This window comes from Oratosquilla oratoria, chromosome 34, assembly GCF_046742065.1.
Source record: "Oratosquilla oratoria isolate Oo_2021 chromosome 34, ASM4674206v1, whole genome shotgun sequence".
NCBI lineage: Eukaryota > Metazoa > Arthropoda > Malacostraca > Stomatopoda > Squillidae > Oratosquilla > Oratosquilla oratoria.
Window position 1 is genome coordinate 16,659,342 of NC_134810.1, and position 25,000 is coordinate 16,684,341.

Sequence of the window (25,000 nt, forward strand, 5' to 3'; positions counted from 1 at the left end):
CCCCCGTTTCTATGTCCTCATTCCTCCCTCCGGAATTGATGTTTCCCGTATTTCTTCCTCTTCCTTCCATCCCGCCCCCCGCCCTCCTTCCCTCCCTCTTCCCTTCCAGCCTCCAACTCTCCCCAGACCCACCTCGCCTCCAGGCTACGTCATATTTCATGGAAATGTTTCTCAGATTCCCTTTTCGAGTATATTTATCACGCTGCAACCATTTATTTGTTACCGGCTTTCCTTCTCTCTTTCTCCGTTCCTGTTATATATACTTTCTCTCTCTCTCTCTCTCTCTCTCTCTATATATATATATATATATATATATATATACAGGTATATATATGTATATATATATGTATATATGACGCCAGGCGGATTACGTTTGCAAGTCAATACTAGCGAAAGGGTTAAGGGATGGTAGAAACGGGAGATTGTTTCAGCAAGTCGATCCGTGTCGTTTATGGGACGACTCCATCGTGAAGAGTAAAGTTACGCGGTAGAAGTTAAATATATGGAAACAGTTTATTTTGTAATCCGCTATACTTAACGGGCCACATGTATACATAGCGGAGTGTACATTTTATTTCTAAAGCCCAGGATTTTTTTTTTCTGTTTTAATGGTACAGGTGCTTTCCTGCTTTATTGTTTACCTGTTCTTCCGAGTTGAATGTGCTTATGGGAGTAACGAGGTAAAGGGCTAAGTGGATCTAGGGGAGTTGGGCTTGAACAATCTCTCTCTCTCTCTCTCTCTCTCTCTCTCTCTCTCTCTCTCTCTCTCTCTCTCTCTCTCTCTCATTGCGCGCACACACACACGCACGCACGCACGCTTACATTTGTTTTTATAAGGCCCCCTTATGAGACTAACTCGTGTCAACCAACAAAGTTAACTTCAATACACAGTGTAAGTAGGGTCGAGGCTGTATCCCGACGTAGCCTGTAGTATTCTGTATCCTTTGGCCAAATCCTGTGTTACAAATCTTAGAAATGTCGTAATGAAATATTCTCGGAATCTGAGACAAATTCCGGGAAAGAGGCGCTTCCTGTTCCGTGTTTATGAGCGCCGGGAAGCGGGGATGATAATAGGGGATGTTGATACAGTGTGGCAATAACAAGTTGTGCGTGTTTATCTCGTTTTACCTGCTTGTAGTATACGGGGTGCTCTGCTCATAAGAGTATAGTCTCGCTGCATCCACTCATAAAACTTTGCCTTGAATTCGTGTATGGTGTTGGCCTCAATATTGTGTGTGTGTGTGTGTGTGTGTGTGTGTGTGTGTGTGAGTGAGTGAGTTAAGGAAGTGAGTTATCGCCGATAGTTCCTCCCACGCGCGATATGTCGACTCGATTTTTTTTTTTTTTTTTTTTTTTTTTTTTTTTTTCTCGGTGTGGGAAGTGCTGAGTTTGTGTGCAAAGTGTTGAGTGCCATCTTGAATGACACAACACAAGTATGACACCATGTCAAAGCATTTGTTGCTGACATGGCTATCAAAAGTTTGTTCTGTATGCGTATATTTGCACTCTCTCTATCTCTCTTTCTCTCTCCTATCGTTGTGTGTGTGTATAATTGAATCGTACATGAGTGTATTAAAAAAAGCTTGGATGTGCCAGGAGCGCTAGTCTGGTAAGTCGGAAAATAAACAAAAAATATGTACGAGGTTTCTTTGAGTACGAGGTCCTCTTAGTTTTCCTCCTATGCCCCCTCCCCTCTCCCTTTTTGAATCATCAAAGGGCCTGCCTTTATTCCAGGGGTCTCGCTGTACTTCTTGGAAATTCATTTTTCAGTAGTTGGATTTTTGCTCTTATTCCCACATCCTATTCCCCCTCTTCCTCTCCACCACCTTTTGATCTTTTCCCCTCCCCCCTTATTAAAAAAAAAAAAAAAAAAACTTGCAGTGGCAGGGGTTGGAAGAAGTTGGCGAATGGGTGAGCGATACAAGTTTTGTAGGTTTCGGTAGGCGCGCATGTTGCAAAAGTAGGTCGACGTTGGCCAGACGTTCTTGGTCCGAGCGTGTGTGTGTGTGCGTGCGCGCGCGTTTGCTTGCTGGTATTGGTCGACGCGTGACCCGAAACCTTTGCGGCGCGTGCATGCAAGCAAGGGAAAGTCGTGACGGATTGAGAGAGGGTTTGTATCAGTGTTCACGTGCTCCAATTCCCCAGTCACTCCCCACCCTCTCCTTTCCTCCTCTCTTGTCCTCTTCCTCACTTTCTTTCTCTTCATCTTCCTCCATTGCCCTCCCCCCTCATTAGGTGAAGTAGGGTTAGTGAGTTGAGGAGAAGATACGAAGAAGGGTTGGTTAACCAGATGTGAGTTTCTTCCCCTCCACCCGCCCTCGACTTTCACAACTGATTAGAATTGTCTGATGTCCAGGAAAGACAGAATTTCCGGAGCACATGTTAAGTTGAGAGGTTAATCGAGACACTTGTGGAAACTACTCCACCTGGGTACTCTTGAACTGAATGAAACGGTCTCGTAATGGGGAACACGTGTCGAAACTGCGTCAGTGCAGTGAATCCTCCTCTTCCTCCTCTTCCCTTGTGTTTGTTCCAACCTTTGTCTTTCTGAATGCCTACGAGCAATACTGCCAGACGCACAAGTTCTAATGAATAAATAATGAGATTGGCTCGGCTAATGTTATTGGCAGGAAGAACAAGGCTCGCTAATGAGTGCGCTTGGCTAATGCAGGGGGAGTTCTTATGAAGGGCGACGATGTCCAGTCTTTCCGCCCGGTGAATGGTTATGGACCTAGGGAAGGAGTACAGTACACGCGAAAGAGGATAGAATTGGGAAGGCGATTCAGTTGTTATTGCTCGTATGCCATTGGGGGCCTAATAGCTGCACTTGTTTCGTATGCTAATTGGCCCTTTACAACAGGAAAGCCCCCACAGAAATTAATAGAATAATAACAAGGGGGCAACCATGACGGAAGGAAATGTGCCACACTGAGAGGCTGCAACACTTTCAATGCAGAGGTTCCACCAACGTGAATGGGACAGCTTGGCGGCAGCCGTGGTAGAGGAAAAAGTGGCACCCTTTGCGGAAGGGCCCAGGCATCCCATATAGTGACTTGTGATTCCTCGTTGCACTGCTCCTCATCGCGAGATCGTTGATTACGAGTGATTGAGTCATCGAAGAGCCGTGACCCAGAGAACTGAATCGAGTCTCACGGTCTGTGACCTTGCAGGCAAGCATGTCAGCAACCTCACTTCCGCCACCCACCCCTCTCACCTTGTTGACTCACAATTCCCAGCTGGTCCACGGACGTGACCTGGTTCGTGAGCGGAACCAGATGCTGCTGTGAGGTGTCGTTCTCTTGGTCCCCGCCAGTCTGTAGGTGCGAATATCTCTCTCTCTCTCTCTCTCTCTCTCTCTCTCTCTCTCTCTCTCTCTCTCTCTCTCTCTCTCTCTCTCTCTCTCTCTCTCTCTCTCACACACACACACACACACACACACACACACACACACACACACACACACACACGCACGCACACACACACACGCACGCACACACACACACACACACACACACACACACACACACACACACACACACACACACACACACACACACACACACACACACACACACACACACACACACACACACACACACACACAGTTACAAGTATATAGTGGGGGATCTAAGACCAGCCCCGGAGCCATTTCGTGCATTTTTGGGTTAAAAGCATGAAACTTGGCACATTTATAGAGTAACCCAAGGTGAACATTTTGGGATATGGAGGCAAGCTATCAGAGTCCCCTGGTGGCCACATCTTGCCATGTGGCGAACGTCACGGAAATTACTTGAAATGTTCTTAAATATCTAATTTTTAAATTAGGAATATGAAACTTGGCAGGTTTCTAAAATATTAATAAGAACTATCTCTTGATAATAAAAAATGTAATCAGAGCGCCCTAGTGACCAAAATTAACGGAAAATCATGTGTCGCATCCTGTAAAAGGAACCCACAAGCTTCACAAATGTTCAGCCAGTTGTTCCGTCACAGAAGGATCCTGTAGTCCCATTGGTACATGGACCTGGATGCTCCGCAATACTGCCATCAAATACTAGTACTCCTGTGAAACAACGTGCTTGGTTGGAGAATGTAAGAAAGGTCCTGGACAAACCAGACCTGAGCGAGTCAGATGCCGTCTCGTGGGCAGCCTTCCATGTCAATCTGCAGACGTCACATCTGTATCCTGGCACAGTAGCCACTTTTTACAGAAATGGCACACTCACCTGCAATGATTAAGCATGCATGGATGTTGTAAGGGTAGCTACTCAGGCTGTGAATCCTGGTCAAGTTGTGTTGGCAATGGACCAATCTCTCTTTGCCCTTGGCGAAATGATTCAGTGGGCATTTCCAGACAGTCACGGTGAAGGCAAGATTGTGCTGATGCTGGGTGCAATGCACACGGAGATGACCTTCTTCAAGGTCCTAGGAGACACTGCCGATAAACAGTGGGTGGACCACAGTCCCATCAACTGCTGGTGTTGCTGACTCGCATCTCAAAGCAGCATACCTGACTAGGACACGGCATACCCACACTGTCACTGCAGCTATTCTCTACCTCCTACAGTACCAGGCCTATGAAAGTTACAAGCAAAGCATTTCTTCTGACGAAGACATTCTTGACTTTTATGAGTTGTTCAAGAAGATGTTTGCAGTGTACAGTCCCAGTTTTGGAACTTTGTGCTTGAGTTGGAGATGGATATTCTTCAGTATGTACAATCACTTCGGGAGGGTGACTTCAAACAATATATTGAGTCATTAGTTAGATTGACACCTTGGGCATTTTCTACACATAACACCAACTACGGTATGTCAGGTGGTTGCCATTTCACATCCATGACATGTCAGGTCTGCAGCAGTCTCATCCTGCTGTGTTTCTGGAGTTCTCTGAAGGTGCGTTTGTAGTCCAGAAAACAGGTCACAGGTTCTCTGCAATGGCACTAGATCAGGCACATGAGCAAGAAAATGCTCTGATCAAAGGAGAAGGTGGGGCTGTAGGCTTGACAAACAATCCTGCAGCACTAAGACGTTGGATGATTGGTGGTCCAGAGGTCAGCAGACTCATCCGCGACTTTGAGAACACTTCAGAGAAAGGAGCTAATGGCAAATACCATGAGCAGACACCAAGTGTTCAGAATTCCTTTGTGAAGGAGGTAACTGCTTTCAAGAAGGATCTTGGAAGTCCTTTCCTAGATGACAGCAACGATATGTTGACACTTGACAGCAAAGTTGTCATCAGCCAGTCAGCTGTAGAAAGTTTCAAGGGTATGACTTGGGACAGTGTCAGTATGAGACGTAACTGAACACATCACAACTCAAAGTCAGTTACATAGCCTATCAAGAAGAACAAGCTGTCGCTGTTCTTGAAGACTCAAGTCTTTCAAAACAGAAAAGTCAGGTATCTGCCTTGAAAGACGACTGTGCATTGTTCTCCAGGCTGTACATCGCCTGCCAATCTCAAGAGGAAAGCTTGAGGAGTTCTTCAAATTTGAGAACCAGTCATGGCCACCTTTTCTGTCAAAGTTAGGGGAGACGAGATCAGGTAAGAAGTCTAATTTGCTCTCTTCCTTGGAAGGTCTATCGAACTCTGACCACACAGTCCCTCAGGTTACTGCAGTTGTGCTGGATGGTGCTATGGTGGTACACTAACTCCAGTTGCTTCAAAGACCTTCTCTGACTGTGCTACCAAGTCTTTGTGCCCCACATTCAAAACATTTTGAAGAACGTAGAGTAGATATCGTTTTTGATGTCTACAATGAACAAAGATTCAAGACACCAACCAGGGAGAAGAGAGTTAGTGGTGTTCGCAGGAAAGTAACTCTGACCACCCAGATCCCAGGAAACTGGCAGAGTTTTCTCTGCAATAATGACAACAAAACTGAGCTGTTTTCTCTTCTTGCTGAACATGCTGCAGGCATTGAGGACAACATACAAGTTCTCTGTACTCTGAGCGAGCAAGTGGTCTGTGACGCAGCATTGACGGACAAGTCGTTCCTGGAACCCTGCCACCCAGGAGGAAGCAGACACACGTACCATGCTGCATGTCATGGATGCTGCCAACAAAGGCAACCAATGCATCCTCATTAGAACAACATACATTGGTGTTTTGCTGTACTTGCTGTGGCATGTTTCCACCTGTTTAAAACCTCTGAATTATGTATATCATTTGGGACTGGAAAGTTTCAAAGGTACATGCCCATTACCATTTGTCAACCGCATCCATAAAGTTGACTAACCTTTTCTTAAAACAACCGGTAGTTTAAGCGCTCCCTACATGGTTACTAAGTCTATTGCATTCGTTGACCATTGTTGGGAAACCAGTTCTTGCCTATTTCCTTCTTAAATATAAATTTGTCCAAATCAAAAATATTACTGCGATTCCTGTCCTGTTGTCTTCATGTGATGGCCTTGTTTGCATCACCTTTGTTAAAACCTTTGATTCACTTGAACACCTCAATTAGATCACCCCGCACTCTGCGTCTTTCCAGAAAGTGTAAGCTAAACTATTTAAACTTGTCCTTGTATAAAACAAGTATAAATGCGCGCGTTGCTGTACTCGTAATTATACTACCTACTTATTACTGCATGCAGTTGAATGTACAAGAACTCCATTCTGAAGCAAGAAATATCTTCATGGTGAGAGTTGTTTATCCACGGTTGATATTAAAATGGATAAAACACCAACTTGTGCCTGTGAATGCTTCAATATGAAAGCGGGTGAAAGCCGCCTTCTGCATGGAGGACGAGGAGGAGGAGGCGGAGGCGAAGCTTCTCGTGATTAGCCCTCAATCCGAGGGAATACCGATGTGAAAGACCCGCGATTGGCGCTCCTTTAGGAGGATTAGGATCTGTGGAGTAGGGTGGGCCGGGGGGGGGGGACCTCTCACGACGCAGAAACCTCATTCCAGGCGACGAGGCTCCTCGAAAGGTGTGTGTGTGTGTGTGTGTGTGTGTGTGTGTGTGTGTGTGTGTGTGTGTGTGTGTGTGTGTGTGTGTGTGTGTGTGCGTGTGTGTGTGTGTGAGAGAGAGAGAGAGAGAGAGAGAGACAGAGACAGAGTCACCATGCTCCTGGATCACGTGTTGGACTCGTTGTCGACAGTTATTATCTTATCGAATTTGACTCCAGAGCTCGTATGTCCCAGTGTATGGGGAACGCTATGACCTTATAGACACGTGTTATATATATATATATATATATATAAAAAAAATATATATATATATATATATGGAAATGTTTGATAGTTCTAGTTCTCCATGGAATATTTTCCACGCCACCCGCCATAGCGGTTGTTATGAATGACATAACAGCTTTAAAAAGTATTATTGTGTTGCAACAGTGACCGGAGGGAAGTGGAGGGGGTTGTCTCGTTGTCTGGGGCCTATGACGATTCTATTAATTAGCGAGGGCTTTGAACAGTGAAACTACTTCTTTTTTCAGGGGGGGAACAAGTGCATGGACCATTGCATTTTCATTTTCACAATGGTGTAGCCGTTACTATTGTTGTTGCACAGATTGCGATGTGATTTTGCCCTCCGTAATGACTTTTTGTCTATTGTTCCTTTACGACCTGCAGCAGCAGCAGGTGTTCATGGGTCTGGCCACGCACGGGCCGACGGCCATTGTGCTCTACTTTCACTCTTTCTACTCTCCTTCTCTGCTCTCTTTCTACTCTCCTTCTACTCTCTTCCTCTGCTCTCTCTCTCTCTCTCTCTCTCTCTCTCTCTCTCTCTCTCTCTCTCTCTCTCTTTTTCTTTCTGTGTTCTCTCTCTTTCTCTCTCTTCTCTGTGTTCTCTCTCTTCTTTCTCTCTCTATCTCTCGTACGCCCTTTCCTTCCTAAGCTCACGGGTACACGCACATACACGCACGCATGCGGGCACTCTAGCGCACGCACACACATGCACATAACTGTCGGTCGTGGTGACTCACTCCTTTTATCTGATAAGTCGTGGGTGTGATAGTGTCGCCAACAAACACGCTAGGCTGCGGCCGTCTGCCTTGGCGCCAGTGATTAGTTGTCTGTGCCAGTAATGAAGGTCAGTCTGTCTGTGGATTCGTGTGTGTTTGTATGTGCGTTCATGGGTGTTTGTGTATATGCGTGAATGTGTGTGTGTACATGCGTGAATGTGTGTGTGTGTGTTTGTATGTATGTATTTTACGGGATTAGGTTGTCTTTATTTCATCATCTCTTGATCTAATTAGCATCCCACGTTCATCCTGCATTTTCTTGGTCTTCTGCGTGTGCTCTAGTTTCGTCCATTTTGTGAACGTACACAAGTTCCACGTACAGTCTGAGGTGGTATATGGGTTCTTTGGTCTTATATGCCTTTGCATGTATCGTAGGTCTCGTCCAAAGGAATGACACACTGGATGAAACCATATATCGGGTGTTTCATCCCGGAAAGGCGTTATTTCTTTACATGCGTCACATGTTTGCACCTCGTGTGTGCGTGTGTGTGTGTGTGTGTGTTTGTGTTTGTGTGTGTAAGCTCGGTCTCTGTCCAGGTTAACGACACCTGTGATGATGCGTTGGTCATCAGAGGAGAACATGTGCGAGATGTAACGATAAACCCGTGACAGGGAGGCGGACTGTGGTAGTGTAGAATGCATTAAGTATGCCACCATGTTGAAGGTATGAGGGTGGGGATAGGCTTGAATTGTTTTGTGGTGTAATGACAGCTGTTAACCTGTTTACATACACACACACACGCACGCACGCACGCACGCACCCGCGCCTTTGAGGAAAACGGCATGGCTCTTACTGGAGAATGGTAAGAGGCTAGTCGAAGATGTTAGGCGAAGCAAGGCAAAGCATATCTGTGCGATGGTGCAAGGCAAGTTACAACCTCCATCTCCAAGGAAGCAGCGAACGTGGAGTAGAAAGCGTGAAGCAGTGGAGGAAGGGCGACGTATTGGAGTGTGACATGAGCACGAGGTGCATGTAACGGTCACAACACACAACCGATGTGGTGGACGAGGTAGATGGAACACTGACGGGAGGTTTGGGTAATGGGGGAAGTGTGTCGCTACTCAAGGGGTGCCATTGGAGGAATGAGCCACGCAGTAGAAAGACGTCGTCCTCCCTTCTTGTTATGTTTTAAAAACTTGGAAGTGTAATTTACTTCTATGTAATACTTCCTTGAGATCAGTGATGTATTTCTTATGCAAGGTGCAACGGAAAAGAAATACATAAATTTGACAAAAAAGAAAGTGCACAAAAGATTGGGTGATCTACCATGGTCTTTGGATCACGTGTTAGTCTTGAGATCGACAGCTGCTATCCTCACAGATGAGAGCTAAATCTACCAGTCCGACAGCGGACGGGTTAAACTGAGAAGGGAACAGAGGACGTAACGCGCGGGCAAGAAGGACACATTATCTCTTGGCATGGGGGGGCCGGGTGTGGTTGGGGGGTGGAGGTGCGGGGGGGGCATTCAGTATCTCTACCCAGGCGCGGTTCATAGATTTTTCCTTCCGGCACTTTCTCTCTCTCTCTCTCTCTCTCTCTCTCTCTCTCTCTCTCTCTCTCTCTCTCTCTCTCTCTCTCTACTCTACTCTACTCTACTCTACTCTATCTTTCCACTTGTTCATTGTGTTCACGCCTGATATTGTACCCTCACCCACGTGCCTCTTCTTCCCTTTTCCCGAGATGATCTATATTTGGAGACTTTCCAGCCGCTGCTGTCGGAGGCGAAGTCTTTGAGGTGGGGTAGGTCAGAATTGCCGACTGAGGAAGAAATTTGGGAGGGGTCTGTTTTATGTTGCAAAGGAGAGGTGGGCTAGTTTTATGTTGGAGAATGATTATGGGCTAGTTTTGGCCTCCATGCTGAAGGAAGCTTCGTAAATTCGTGATCGGTATGGTGAAGAATAGAGGAGGGAAAGACGATTCTTTTGGTTGCGGGAAAGTCTGGAATAACGGGGAACTGGGGAGATAGGGTGACTTGGGCGTTGGAGGTCAGCGAGAGGGCGGGGGGGGGGAGAACTGTGATGTGGGTGGAGAACGCTACGTCTCCCGCTGGAGGCCGCAAGGAATATCGAGTATCAGATCGAAGGAAGGTTACGTCATCGGCCTTCCGGAGTCCACTGTTGAACAAAGGCTCGCACGACTGTGCCATCGTCAACCTCGTCACCACTGCAAACTTCTCTATTTCGTTAATTTAGGGGGGGGGAACTGGTATCATTGTAGGAAAGGGAAGGAGATGGAAGACAAGACTGTATGAGAGTGCTTGGGGTCCATTGATAGCAACTGAATCTGGGTCATTCAAGAAAAAGAGAGCGAGTGTCAATTGAACGAGAAAAGACAGTATGGGTCTAAGAGATGGCAAGCAGTGAAAGATGGGTATGGGAGAGAGGAGGGGTGGTCCCAGGCGCCACTTTGGAGAAAAGCGAGCTTGGCGCCAGGCAGGGAATGGGAAATCCTGGCGCCGAATGAGTAAGGGGAGAACCTGGCCTTTTTAGCACTGGATGTAGAGATGCCACGATGGTGGCAGATGCTTCATCTCTTATTTTGGAGTAATGGTATCGAGCCCATCCAGAGCCTGCACGAGAAGGCTCCGAGGGAGACGACGGAAGTTGAAGAGAACAAATAGGAGACGACGGAAGTTGAAGAGAACAAATAGGAGACGACATCGGAAAGGGCCTTAAAGAGATGAGGGGGAAGAACAACGAAGGGACGGAAGAAAGATGACAGAGCATCGTGGCGCGGCATGGGAGTGACACGAAGTTACCCTGGAAAGACGGAAGGGTGAAGCCAGGGGACGGGTACCAGAAGGCGGTAGAAGAGTGATGGTGCTTGTGCCATCAGGGAGCTTACCTTGAGACAGGTAAAGAAGATATAAAGTTACGGTAAACCAGGACAAACCCCAGAGAAGAGTCTCATATGAAGCTTTCTTGATCCCGTGGGAGGAAATAGTACTGTCCTCTGGGGTAAGACTGACGTTTCCAGAGGGTATGCCAACCCAGTTTTGCAGAGGCTTCACCGCAGACCGAAGCAAAGGGTAAATTGGGGCTGGTTTTGGACCTCCAAAGATTCTTGCCAGAAATCCAATTTAAGTTATGTTAGGTGGTCGAAGCATTGGGGCCAGAGAGATCAAGGGATTAGCCCTGGGATTTGGAGCGGACGGAAGACAAGAAGATTACAGGATTATTAGGGGAACTGAGGAGGATGAGAGCAAGAGAGAGGATGGCACTGAAGGAGAGGCAGCTAAGGCACACTGGACAATTTGCCATCGAATCTGCGTTACTGAATGGGCAACAGGAGACAGACGGGGAAGGACTGAGGAGGTAACAGGACCCCTCATGCAGAGGAACCAAATTATGGAATGTTTGAAAACGGGCGTTAGCGGTGTCTGCGTTGAAGTTATGTTTGTAAAAGAGAGTCATTAGCGTCAGTAGTAGTGCAGTCCTAGGTATGATGAGGAATTGGTTTGTTGGTGGTGGTAGGGAAAGTGTCGCTTTGATGATGTTGCGATCAATATAACGACGTTAGTGATGGAAAAGGGGTGAATATTGCTGGAGACGCCGTATCAAAAAGAGCAGTAGAGTCTGCTGTGCACAAGGTCAGGCGAGAGATGAGGAGGAAGGACGTACACATCAAAGTCGAATGAATGCGAGGGAGGGAAGGAGATTGCGAATGAGGGAGTGGGGTAAAATGGTAAAAAGGATGCATGAAAGATTGAGGAATCACGTTTTTAGTGGGGGGAAAAGAAGGGATTATTATTGCTGGAAGTGTGCTCGAGAAGGGTCGATGGAGAGAACAGGAGGAATAGTGTGGTTGAAGCAAAAGAAAATAGAAAAGGGAAAAGTGCAGGGATTTAGGTAGGGAAAACGAGGTAGGTGGGTAGAGGAGAGGGAATGAGATAGGGGTAGAAATGGAGAAAGGAGTGGTGGTTGATTGACTCGAGAGAACGATAGAGAATATGCATGCACCAGAAATGTGGATTGTACCTTCGGATGGAAGAAAGAGTGAAGGAGAAAATTCTTGTTTTCAGAGGGGAGATGGGGTGCAGGACTTGCAGGCAAGGTAGGGGAGAGAAGGTAATTAAATGAATTCTGTGGGGAGACGGGTCCCTGTGCGCCAGACAACGAACGAAGGAGACGGAGACGGGGAAGGAGTATGATGTGGGAAACAGCTGGGAAATCGATAACTAGAAGCTTAGAGGGGGTGGGAGCCGGGGGCTAAGCCCACCGAATGGGCCTGCTGTAGCAGGTGGTTCCAGAGGGAGAGGAGCGTGTATGCGGGAGTAGGTGAGCTCGCCAGGTTTCTTCAGCTAAGTCTGGAGTGGCGCTAGTGAGACCAGAGCGATGATAGGGCGGTACCGACGTCATGTCGCGGTTTATGGGATCGCGGAGATGGACCTTGCTATGGCTTCGTGATGGGAACGGGAGAATGTGTGTGTGTGTGTGTGTGTGTGTGTGTGTGTGTGTGTGTGTGTGTGTGTGTGTGTGTGTGTGTGTGTGTGTGTGTGTGTGTGTGTGTGTGTGTGTGTGTGTGTGTGTGTGTGTGTGTGTGTGTGTGTGTGTGTGTGTGTGTGTGTCTTCTCTTTCCTCCTCTCTATCTCTCTGTCCCTCTCCCTCTCCTCCTCTCTCTTTCTCTATCTTTTTACCATAAAAAATGAACGTCTTGGTGTGTCACTCAGGAGGATAATTGAAGGATGGGACATCTCGGCGAGCAGCGGACGTGGGATAATGTAATAAGGTTGACTTGCCCGTGATGGCTGCGGTCATTGGATAATGCAGAGGGCGACAACCGTCGGCTCCAATAAGAATCAACCCATTGTACAAGACCAAGTTGAGGAGACAAGGTTCCTTAGCTGGTTCTGATAAGCATTTTTGGTATTTGGACGCACACGAAACAAACGAGAGACCCCCTTTTCCAGTACCAATAGTACCTGGCAGATGCCTTTTCAGTACTGTGTAAATGAAAAATCATTAGATATGTTTGCAAAACGTCGAAGAACGTCTTCCGTCCAAATGTATACAAAGTCACACTTAGGAAATCTTGTTTGACGAAGGAAAGAGAGAGAGGCCGAAATTTGGCATTCAGGCTGTGCTCAAAAGAAGGCCAAAAGAGGAGAAATTAGAAAATGGGGGGGAAATATGAAGTTTTGAAATTTTCATGTGACTAAATATTTTGGTATGGAAGGATGAAATGGAGGTCAGCTGGCAAATACATCTGGCAAAGGAAGTTTTCCCTGTAAGGAAAAGGTTGAGCGTTAGCTTGCGGACATCTGAGAGAAGGGATTGCGAGCTGACGATGGCTTGGAAGTGGAGACTTCGAGTGTCCAAGCCAGCAGCAGCAGCAGCAGCAGCAGCAAGCATTTACGTTAAGAAGGGAGGCCTCAGGTGTCCCTTGGATCAATGCCTCGCCTCACCTACCATCCCCCCCCCCTCTCTCTCTCTCTCTCTCTCTCTTCCTCTTCCTCTCTCTCTTCCTCTTCCTCTCTTCCTTTCTCTCTCTCTCTCTCTCTCTCTCTCTTGTGTGTGTATTTACCCAATTGTAGTATACAGTAAAGGAGCAACGCTTATTGGGTCCTGTCTCCTATTCTTTAATTTTCTAACATAACTAAACTGAAATTCATGTACGGTTCCAACTTAATATATATATATATATATATATATATATATATATATATATATATATATATGTATGTATATATATATATATATATATATATATATATATGTATATATATATATATATTATATATATTTGATTTCCAATGATGTTGTGTGTCCATCTGTGTAGGTCTGGCTCTGTCCAGCCAGCCTACCGTTCTTGCCTGCTCTCTTTTGTTCTCTTTCCTCTCCTTGTCCTCCGGTATTTGTGCCCGCCTCCAGGGCCTTCTCGTATGTTTGTGGTCCTGCCATTTGTCAATCTTCCTTGGCCGTCCTTAGTCCGAGCCTTTCCAGGTTGTCTCGAGGACCACTCTCCCCTCCAACCACCTCACCTTCTCTCTCTTGCTCCTGACAGTCATTTCCTGGAGCACATCCATCCCCTTCTTCCCTTCCCTCCTCCTCCTCCTTCTCCTTCTCTCCCTCTCACATCTTAGAGGCATAATATTTGGGGGTGGAAGAGAGCGTCCTCAGCTGCTTTTGCGTTGCACCGTCGTGTGGCCTGCCTTGGCTAATCCACTCCATTTCCGCCTTCCGTACCAGCCTTAGCTTCATCCAGGAAGATCTAAACTGGTCGCCAGCCCTCGGCCTCGAGGATTTCTTTCTTGCATTCGAGCATCGCTCCTACAGAGCCGACGAGGCTCCCGGCGATGCGTCCTATGGAGGGTGATGGCTCGTACAGTTGGTTTCGCATTGCAACTACAGCAGTGTTCCTCTTTCACTTCTTAATGGAGCTACTCCACTTCTTCCTGTACTCTGGGAAGGCACACGTATACCAGGCTACCCTTTCGGCCTGCGTTACATATAGGTGGTTTGAGACGACGCTTCTGCTCGTTTATTGCCCCCTCACCTAGTTAACACGCCTGTCGGCTTGTCTGGTCCCCAACCAAGCTAAGCAACCACCCCCACTCCCACCCCGAACCCCTTTCCCCTTCGGAGCGCCCACCTCCCCATGCAGATGAGGAACAGCATATCTACAGATTTTCCCAAATCTGCATGTCCGTGCATTTATCTTCGCCCCTTTCCGTACCGGGGAGGCCAAGAGGTTAGGCTGATCATGAACCCCTTTCGTTTAACCGTACGATGGAGTTGCTTGTGAAAGACAGGTCATTTTATTCTCGAAGTCTTCAGTCTTGCTGTATTTTTTTTTTTTTTTAGGCAAACGTAATTTTAACCCTTCTGTGTATATTTCAAACCACCCTGCCCATTACCCAACAACAAACGCCTACGCGAAAACACGTACGAATGTATACATGCATGCACGTTTGCACTCTAAAAGAAGCACGAAAGGAAATCAATTGAAGCAGTAAGGAGGCAAGTTTCATTGGTTACGAGTCAAGTGCACCTTGAGCATATACTTACATCAGAACTAAAGAGAAAACAAAGCGGAGGGAGACAGAAAATAATTGAGTGCAATGAAATATTACAAAGACCGAGATGACTTGGCCGCAATGTATAGTCGTACAGTGCGAATTACAATTGACTTTGAAATGTCTCGAAGAAGTCTTAGGTACCCCTCCGCCGGGTTTGACAGTTAAACCGAAGAGACCCACTATATATATATATATATATATATATATATATATATATATATATATATATATAATGTGTGTGTGTATAAATAATTCATGTTAGCTATGACGGAATTTTGGCAGTAATCTCACCTCCCTGCCAACTGGTTCTGGTAAGATATTTCTTTGGTGTCAATGGTCCACGCCGTCATTTTGACGGTACCCCATATATCTATGATGAATTTCCCTGTTCGCCATCAGGGACGGGCCAGTTAGCAGTGGGACTTGTGACTGTGTGCGCGTGCGAGCTGCTCTTTGTCTCATCTTTCATACAAAACCTCTTCGATATGGGTGACCCTCCAGATTTCCTCTTTATCGACCTAGCTTTTGTAGTCATTAAGATTCTCAAGCCTATCCACCACGTCAGGGTGTCAACTTTCGGATCGCAACTGACGAAGGCAGTGGAGACAAAACAAAGGAATACACAGAGGAGATTGGAGAGATCAGCGATGGGAATAACGCCGAAAGATCGAAAGAGAGCAAGTTGGGTGAGAGAGCAGACTATAGTGAAAGATATTGTGGAGGCGGTAAAAGAGAGGAAGTGGAATTGGGCAGGTAAGTTAGTGCAAACGACTGATGAACGATGGAGCAAGTGTGTTACTAAGTGAACGCCGCGAGATGAGAAGCGTGGAAGAGGGAGACCAGACAGGTGGAGAGACGAGATAGCGATAGAAAAGTTTGCAGGAGTGATGTGGCAGAGGTTGGTGCGGTCATGTGAATCATGGAATACTATGAAAGAAGCTTTTGTTCAGCACCGGACTTAAGATGGCTGGTTTGATTTGAGGTATATGTGTGTATATATATATATATATGTGTGTGTGTGTGTGTGTGTGTGTGTGTGTGTGTGTGTGTGTGTGTGTGTGAAAAATGTAATCACACATTTGTCAATCACGTAAAACCACTGTTGGAGTAGAAAAAACTGGAGACGGGGAATCTATATATTTTGATTGCAAACTGCAATCCTCTTCAGTAGTCTACTGAAGATGATTGCAGTTTGCAATCGAAATATATTGATTCCCCGTCTCCAGTCTTTTCTACTCCAACAGTGGTTTTACTTTGTATATATATATAATATATATATATATATATATAATATATATATATATATATATATATATATATATATATATATAAATATAATACATTTGTGTGTGTGTGTATGTATGTATGACACACACCAGTCGCTGGCGCGGGACTTGCACGACCCCTAGAGCCCGGGGTGAGGATTACGGTAGTTGACATGGAATTGGAATGGGCTCGGATTTGACCTAGATCCCGTCTCCAATATGCTGCATGTCAGTGTTGGCGACAAACTTCGGCTAGAAAATAGAGGCGCACACACGCACGGACAGAGCGAGAATAGTCGCAGAAGTGACCCAGTTTGCGTAGCCTATAATGGCCATGCTAAATCACTACACTGTCTGTGTGTCCCCAGGAAGAGGTGACACTGAATCAACAAAAGCGATGGAATTATTTGTTTGTATGCGTGCGATGCCGTGTGTCTATGCCTTCATCGGTCAACTTTTTTTTATGCGAGCGCTCGTGCTTGCGTATAGTAATATGTGTAGGTCTGATGAAATTACCTTTATTTCCCCCGACACCAAGATATAGATGAAGTTTGATTCTTGGCACTAAGGACCTCGCTTCTTCTGGAGGAGGACAGTGACCCAAGAGTGTAAGTCCCTCGAGGGATCCGCTCTGACGTTGAGACTCCAAGGGAATGGATGGATGGAGAGAGCGGAGGAGGGGACGGCAGACCGACGATCTGGGTGTGTGGGCGTGGTAGCAGCGGCGGTAGGCGTGGCATGTGACAAGGTCATGTTTAGATCGATGGAACATGCTCTTGCATACTTTCCGTGCCCAGCTGGCTGGTTGACACTGGGTAGGAGGTGCCTATATCAGGAATGCTCTCTCTCTCTCTTTCTCTGTCTTCTTTCCTTTCACCCTTTCTCCTCCCCGTTTTTCATTTCACCATATTTCCTGTCTCCCTCCCTCCTATCCCTTCTCTCTCTTCGTCCCCGTAACCCTTTCTTTCTCTTCGTATTCTCCCTCCTTACCGTTTTCCCATTCCCCCTATCGAGCTTTCTTTTCTTTGCTTTCCTCTCTTGTATTTCCATCTTCGCAGCTTTGCTTTATCCCCTTTCCTCTTTACATTTCACAGCCCCCTCCCCTCTCTTCTCCCCGCTTGGATTCTCTTATGTTTCTTTCCAACAGGCAGTCTCGATATTTTCATGTTTCCCGGAGTATCTTTCTGTCAAAATCCTTTTGTCCTTTCCCTTTGACCATTTTCCCTCCTTTCTCCCCACTCCTGCCCCCTGTATTTTCATCCCTTCTTTTTCCAACCACGTTCTTTCCCAGTCACTTAATTTTTCTGTATTTCATCTCCTTTTTGTCTCCATCACCGTTCTTTCCACTTAAATCTGGGTTGTATATCTACGTTTATGTCTCTCTCTCTCTCTCTCTCTCTCTCTCTCTCTCTCTCTCTCTCTCTCTCTCTCTCTCTCTCTCTCTCTCTCTCTCTCTCTCTCTCTCTCTCTCTTTCTCTCCCCTTCCCCTCTTCTTTCCTCTCTCAAACTTTCGCTCTCGTTGTCTCACAAAAGCACCCTTCCTTCCCTTTCTCCCCTTTTTAGTAAGACACCCACTGTTATCCCTTGTATGTTCATTGCTTTCATTCGTCCACCAGCCACCTCCACCCCTACCCGCAGGTCACACACATGCACAATGCCCCTCAACCATCTTTATATCTGACCTAGTTTGCTTTTTTGTGTTGACCCAAGTCTTCTCGGTATTTACCTTGACATCAGTTGCCGTGACCCTCTTCCCCCCACCCCCACCCCTACCTAACCCTTTGGCTACCATAGGGTGCCAAGGAGACGAATCAGATCGCCTGGCAGTAACCTAAATGAAGTGAAAAGTACCACCACCATCATCAGTCGTGCTATCTCCGTTGCGAATCTTCATGTGCCCCCCCCCCCTCTTCCCACACACCTTTCACGTCTGATTTCCCAACCCTTTTCTCGCCTGGCTTTCTCAGACACCCTCCATTTCCCTCCATGTCTTCATCTCCCTCTTTCTTCCTCTCCCCTCCCATCCCTCTCCCCATTCTCTCCCCATTCTCTCCCCATTCTCTATCTCACACGCACGCACACACCTTTAAAATCACTTCGCCTCCGCGTTCTGTCTGTCCTTCCTTTCCTTTACTCTCCACGGTCCCTGTACCCGTGCACTTAAGCCTCTTTTGTTCTCAGCCTTCGGCCACCATCTTTTCCATCCAACCTTGCTCTCCTCTACTCAGCACCTTTTACTTGTTCGGACCTTCTATCTCCTCCACTTCCCCCTCCGCGTTCTTAACCCCTCAGTCACCACTCTTAATCGTCATGAAATCCTTCCTCTGCCTCTCTCCTTCCACACTTTTGCCTACTCACTCACCCCGACCCCCTCCCCTTGTTCATTTCCTCCCGTTTTCTGTTCTTTACCGCAGTTATTAGCCTCCCAGCCCCCACTTAGCCCACTTTTAACCTTGCGCATCGTACTCTCCACCCCCTCTCCATCTCTCTCACTCTCTCAAACATTCTTGCTCTCTCTTTCTTGCCCTCCTACACCTCTCTTCCACCCTCACCCCACCACCGTCCGCACCCCCTCCCCCCACTCATTTATCCAATACTCGTGCGTGTTGGTCATCACTTTGCATGTCAAGGTCGAGTTATGCACAGTCTGTCAAGGCTGGCTGGCAAGGCAGCCTTTTGGTAATATAATTATAGGGGCGTTATCAGAATGCCGCCCATTCCATACCATTGTGACCCCTCGGCTCCCGAAGGGGTGCCACAGGCGTGAATGAAGTAGTCGGGCGGCAGACAACACATGGTTTCAGTGGCAAGAAACTTGTTCTCTTTTAATACGGCAACGCCCTGTCCAGATGCTGCTCTGGTCAGTGCCAGACGATTTTGTTCGAGGATAGAATGGGGTTTCGATCGAGCTAGTCTTCATCATGTCTGTGGCCTGCATCCGCGGCGCGGCTGATTACGCAGAGCGTCCGGCATCGTCCAGAGTGGGAAAGACGTCGCCGCAGCGAAGCGTGTTTTGGAGAAAAGAATTGATGTTGGACAACCGCCGTACATCGTTTTTCATTACCTTCGACTTCAACGTGCGTCCCATGAATCAAATTGACTCTAGCGTTTTTTGTGGCATTATAACAGGCACCAATATTGCTCAGAGTGCGTGCGTGCGTGCCCATGACTGCCGTGAGCTCTAGGCAACTGAGCCGATACGTGCTTGGGGTGGGTCAGTGCATTCTTAATGTACAACCTCTGACGCCTTTAGTAATGCTTTAATCCTTCTCCGTGCCGTGTTTTCACCCGTCTTGATCGACGGAAGGAACACAGCTTCTGCTACTCCTCCTCCTCGCCTCCCTCCTCCATGCGCTGCTGTTTTACTGGGAGTTGTTGTGCGTGAGGAGAATTGAAATGGCTCAGGATGTGGAGCACCCCAGCCATGTTTCTTCCTCTGCTGCCGCTCGTGCTCTGCCGCAGTGGCCCGTCACGCCCCCGCGCCCGCTTCGCCCCGCACTCACCCCGTCCCGCCTAGTCTTAAACCCCCGCCTCAAGACGACGATGGCGACGACCACGGCAGCAGAAATCTCTTTATCTGGGGAAGGATTTGGCGAACCCCCCTTCCCCCACCTCCTTGGCCTGCGTGGTGGTGCATCTACGTTCTTGAGCATCACTCGTTGTCTCGCTCTAATCCGAGTTTCTGGTTTGGTCCTCAAGCCTGCGCCATCAACTCAACACTCGTCAGGGGCCTTCCATCTCGAGGATCATGTCTTGTCAGTCAACACTACGAGTGCTTTTAGTCGGGCTCTTAGACGCCTTGTTCAGTGGTAAACGTTCTGTAAACGAGCGTGTAACCTTTTGGGGGTGCCAAGTTCAAGCTTTTTTGAGCCTGCTGCACTCCATCACCGATTATACATTATACTCTTATATACCTTCAACCCTGCGCATATTCGTACCCCCACACTTGCACCCAGTGTACCTCCCCTCAGGGTCGCTTACCATGGCATCCGTTTGCTGGTAGGGATGGGGTCTTCTAGGCTGGAGGGGTTCCCAACGTGCTGGGTTGATCCTGATGCTTAGTGGCTCATGGTCGTGGACCCAAGCGTCTCTCGTTCTTCGGCTCATTCTTCGGCTGCCCAAAGACCGACTAGCGCTCTCGGATGTGGGGAGTTAAAAGTTGGCGTATGGGTGGGAAATGACTCGATGGAAACGCACAACGACGTTGGGGATCCGAAGACGTTCGTCGCCAACCCTGTTCGCTGTCGAAGTTGCGAGAAGTCAGCATTAAACTGTCAAAACACCTGGCGGCGGGAACTGTTGTCAGTCTGTGCCAGGCACGATTGTATTCTTTAGAGAAAGGCAAGATATTTAAATCAAGCTTTGCAAGACACTGTCTCTCCAGAAACTGGGGGAAAGGTAAAGGAAAAATACGAAGGAAAGGAGGCGAGGAGCAGAGGGAGGTAGAGACTGCCAAACCCTTTTTTTTTTTTTTTACAATACCTGCGGCGTTGGCAGGCGCGCGCGTGTGTACTTAAAACCCGCTAACGGTGATTAATCAAAACAAATCAAGTTCTGTAAGTTGCTATCACTAACTTCAGTAGATAGACAAAAGGATGAGAAAAAGAATACGTATATAGATGGCAATAAGTTGAATCCCTTTGTGCTTGCTGAAGAGGACCGCGGTTAATAGTCGTGATGTACAAAATATATAATACGTGTATTTTTTTTTTAATTCCGATAGTAGGATTTTTGTTTGACTTGATTACGTTTATACACTACTAAGCTATAGTACGTATTTATAATACGTGAGCTCATGCGCCTCCAGTCGGATATATCTGAAGGAGTGTGGAGCCTGGTACTGGTATAACTTCAGCTGCCGAGCGAGGGGAGGAAGAGCAGTCAGTTCGTGTTTGTCTCTCCCAGAGGTTAGAGCCTTGCCAATGCTCAGATGCCACAAAGTTGGCACTTGGCACTGCACACCGACGCGCACGGCACCGAGCAGACTCGCGGGCCAGCTCGATGGCACGGGGCGGGGGGCGGGGGTTGTACCTGTGTTGGCGCTGAAAACGTTTCAACCCTGTAGCTGCCGCGGTGGCACCGCCCCAGGGGAATGAAATCGTGGTCGTTGTGAAGGGGTCAGCACTGGTGGTATAGAATGCCTCTGCAGTTGAATACAACGGTCTTGTCCCAACCACTTCCGTCCTCACTGCAGCAGCAATAGCACTAAAGTACTGCACAAGAAATACCCGTTATTTTGAATTCAAATGGAAGTAAGCCTTTTGCCATGTAGAACAAGTTGAATGTAATTATCTACCAAGAGCCAGAATAAAATCAGCGTTGGCATCCTTGCTCTTTGGAGTGTTGTCTTGGAGCAAGTGCCGAAGTGAATAGAATCTGGTAACAGCCATTCTATTGGGTTAACCAAGACATTTTTTAATCCTTTGAATCGCGCTGGAAATTAATTTGTCTTAATGAAATCTGTAGACGGCAGGATGAGTAGTCGAGACATTATGTCCAACGGGGGGTTAAGATGTCTAACGACACTCTTGTAGTTTTCCCGTTGGGCGATAGATGGCGGATTGATTCCTGTATTCTCACTACATTGCAAATGTATCTAATATGATTAATGTATTGGAAAATAGCACAAGTAGAATCGGCATTATATGGTGTGTGTTTTTTTTTAAGATGAATGTATTATGAAACTGTCGCTGTACTTTACAATCAGGCTGTAACGTCCACTCGCTCAGTGTTATGGTGGATGACTTTTTTCTTCCGAAACTGTTATGAGGCAATATCGCGACCAACAAAAGATGAGGAGGAGAAGGAGGCGTTTCCGGTCCTTTGCCCGGAGAGTAGCCCTCCCCAGATGTCGCAACCCATCAGACCTCTGACGCGACAGTTACTCGTCTTTGGTAATTCAGCAGTGCATGACGTCAGAGAAGGGAGTCAAGAGTTTGGTCGACTCTCCCCCCCCCCCTCGGTCCAGTGGTTCAGTTTGAAATTAAGTTTGTTCTCTCCAACCACGGCAGGCTATTTCAACCGCTTCTGGTAGGCGCTCTATGATTTTATTTAGACGATGAACAGCTCATAGTGCTGGGAGTGGAGAGCCGCGGTCAGCCTGTCATGGCTACACCGCCCCCCGGGAGAGTATCATGTTGCTTCACTCCGTTGAATACCCGTCTCTCCCTCCCGACTCGTGCGCACGTGCCCTTCTTGTCACACTCTCACTAATGTTCTCTCTTCCTCTTCCCCTTCTTTTCCTACCCCTTTCCTCTCCTTTTCCTCACCGACTCCCAACCCTTCTGTCTTCACCCTCTACCCCGTCGAACTCCTCCCATTCCCTCCACAACCCCTCCCCCTTTTCATTCCCCATCTTTCGCCCGTCTCAACCCCCCTCTCCTCTGCTCCACTCCCCTCATCTCTTCCCAGAAGATGCATTTCCTCACCCTTCCACGTCGTTTTCCTTCAGTCCTGTTCTTCCTTCCCCTCCCTTTTCTCCCTCTCCTCTCTTTTCGCTTCGTCTCTTGCCCCCTCGTTTCCTCTTCCTGCGTTGGCGTGGGGCGCTCGCTGCTGTCGTGTCCTCCGCGCGTCGTCCGTGGTAAGCTCTCGCCGTGCATTCTGTCTGTGAGCCCCTGTAGCACCGGCCCCTGTAAGTGTACACTTCCGTTTTAGCCCCTTCCATGTGATGACGCTTATGCAGGCATCATGAGGCGCGAGTTATATGAGGATATCGGCGTTAGAGTCTTGATTATATTTTTGTAGTTGTAGCCGTGTGACCCCCAATTTTCTCTGAACTGGTTTGATTATATTTTCTGTTGTTATTGATATTCAGAATGAAAGAGCGACTAATACAGTTGTAACTATATTTTATAACGCGAGTACTGTGATGCGTCATTGGATCATCGTACATCAGGCAGCTGATGCTGCCCGCCAGAATTTGACTCCTATTGAAGAGGTTGATATAGCGGGACATAACTCTTCCTCGAAGTCTCGTGTGTAGAACAGAACTGTGATGGTAGAAATGGTAATGACAATGATAATAATACATACATATACCAAGGGTTTTTTTCCCCTGACAAGGGAGATAGCAAAAGTCATAGGTATAAATCCACTCCCACCCATTTCATCCCCACATACTCCACTCCCACTCACCATTCCTCCCCCGCTCCCTCTTTTCTTTGGTCCTCCTTGATGACGGGTCATACCTGCATCTCGCCCACTGCCCTGGGTCAGAAACAGTGCAGCAAGACACAGCATTGTGTTTAATGATAATATTGATTAGATATACAATCGACGGTCACCCTTGACGATATTCGCACGAACGAATGCCTTGTGGCATAAATATGAACGTCATCACATTAATAATATTGTCGCACTTTTTTCCTTTATTATAAGATTCGTTCGTGCGGACCATGAAAAAGATAGCTCTAGACCTTTGTTCAACAGTGAACTTCCGTAGTTAATGATGAGTGTTGTTCGTGTGTGTGTGTGTGTGTAGCTTGAAAAATAACTGAGGTCCCTAAGACAGTTGAGCATGGATCATAAACGCACACGTGGAAGCCATTGCCCTTTTTTTTTTTTTTCTTTTTTTTTCATCTTTTTCATCTTCTTTTTCTACTTTTTCCTCTTCTTTTTCATCTGTCTTCTTTTTCCTTTTTCTTCTTTTTCCTCTTTTTTCTTTTTCATCTTTTTCTTTTTTTTCCATTTTCTTTTTCTTTTTCTTCTTTTTCTGTCTTTTTCTTCTTTTTCCTTTTCTTTTTCTTTGTCGCCGCTTCCTTCGTCTTAGGGCGTTCGTTCTCTCTTTTCTTGCTGTTGCTACTTGAAGAAGTCTTGTTTATGTCGTCGCCTTCCTGAAGATTTCTTTCTTGCTTGACACCTCCGGCTCTTCTTTGTTCTTGTTTCTCCATGGACTTCGCAGAATTTTCTTTTTTTTTGCTTGATGTCACTTCTTGGCTTTCAAGTGAATCTCAGCGCACAGCGACTTCTCACATTCTCAATTCCTCCCCCTCCTCTCTCTCTCTCTCTCTCTCTCTCTCTCTCTCTCTCTCTCTCTCTCTCTCTCTCTCTCTCTCTCTCTCTCTCTCTCTCTCTCTCTCTCTCTCTCTCTCTCTCTCTCTCTCTCTCTCTCTCTCTCTCTCTCTCTCTCTCTCTCTCTCTCACACACACACACACACACACACACACATACACCCTCTTTCCCTTCTTTCCTCCCATCTCCTTTTCACCTTACCATTCTTCCCCTCCCTTTATTTACCTTACCATTCTTCCCCCTCCCTCTTTTTTTTTAACAAATGAGCGCGCACTCATGCCCAAGAGAGAGAGAGAGAGAGAGAGAGGGGGGGGGTGACTGGGAGTGGGATGTGCACCCACGAGTCGTCAAAGTCCTGCTATAGTCCTCGTGAGTGTACTCGGGCGTCTTTTACGGCTCCGCTGAACTTTCATTATCTCTTTCTGTGGTTTCCGTCAAGAATAGATCCATATCCCTCTTCTATCCTCCCTTTTTTTCTCCCTTCTCTCCCATCTCCTCCTCCTCCCCTTTCACTCCTCTTCTTTCCTCTCCCTTCCACTCCCCTACCCCCAGTGTTCCCTCTCATGCCGTATGTCTCCCCTTCCCTTTCTCCCTTCTTTCCCATCTCCCTCGCCTCCTCTTCTTTTACCTCTCCTCCTCTCCTTTCACCTCTCCTCTCCTTTCCTCTCCCTTCTCTCCTTCCCGCTTCCCTACCCCCAGTGTTCCCTCCCTTACTGTACGTCTCCCCTCGCCTTCCTCT

At 47.1% G+C, this 25,000-nt stretch overlaps 1 protein-coding gene across 37 annotated transcripts in view; it reads left to right on the plus strand.

Moving 5' to 3' along the window:
• The window catches only part of LOC143018069 (MAP/microtubule affinity-regulating kinase 3-like), a 500,962-nt gene that overhangs the window by 345,056 nt on the left and 130,906 nt on the right, over nucleotides 1-25,000 (plus strand). The window lies entirely within an intron of this gene.